Genomic DNA, 870 nt, shown 5'->3' with positions numbered 1-870 from the left:
CTCACGCACAGATATTTGTATGTTGCATAGCGTGTTGTCTGTTATAGGAGAATATACAGGGAGTTGATGGTCATTTTCGCATAGGGTAGAATTAGCTGCAAAGTTCTTGGCAAATAGTCTGGCCTTGTCGGATGCTGACGAGATGACCTCAGGTCCATTGATGATAGTTGGGATAGAACGCATGCTTCTGTTCAAGATCCTATTTGCTATTTGCCAGAACTGGTGGAAACCAAGCCGCTGCTCAGCTACTTTGGATTTAACAAACTGAGCATATAGCTCTTTTGCATTTTTTATTACTCTTTTACAGTAGTTGCTGGCAGTCCTGAAAGCAGCTTTAGTCTCAGTACATCTATTACGTTGGTAGCTATGGAAAAAGTGATTGCTGGGCACGATGGCAGCAGCACATTCAGAGGAGAACCATGGCTGGCTGTTAGGTTTTTGTTGGAATTTTTGGGACGGTATGAATCGATCTATGCCTACAATTAACCATTCAGTCAGGTCTGATACTATAGAGGACATATCCTTTTTAAACATGGAATGCAGAGGTAGGTCAGATATGAATGTATGGAAGCTGTCCCAGTCAGCCATAGAGTATCTATATACAGTACGGTGGAGAGGTACATCTGAAGACTTATTACATTTCATTTTTATCTTAACTGTCACAACGGAGTGGTCAGAGGATCCCAGAGGAGATCGAACGGAACATGAACACAGCTCAGGGGATGTTGTGAGGAAAAGGTCTAAAAGGCTTGCATATTGACCAGGTGTATCGGGCACACGGGTGGGTTCGTGAACAATCTGAGTGAGACCATAGGCAATGGCAAAATCATGACAAAACCTCCCCTCGTCATCGTTTTTATTTGAGTGGGT

The sequence above is a fragment of the Euprymna scolopes genome, chromosome 45, assembly GCF_053919585.1.
Source record: "Euprymna scolopes isolate OS-2025 chromosome 45, ASM5391958v1, whole genome shotgun sequence".
NCBI classification, from domain to species: Eukaryota; Metazoa; Mollusca; class Cephalopoda; order Sepiida; family Sepiolidae; genus Euprymna; species Euprymna scolopes.
Note: the sequence above shows the minus strand (reverse complement) of the source record.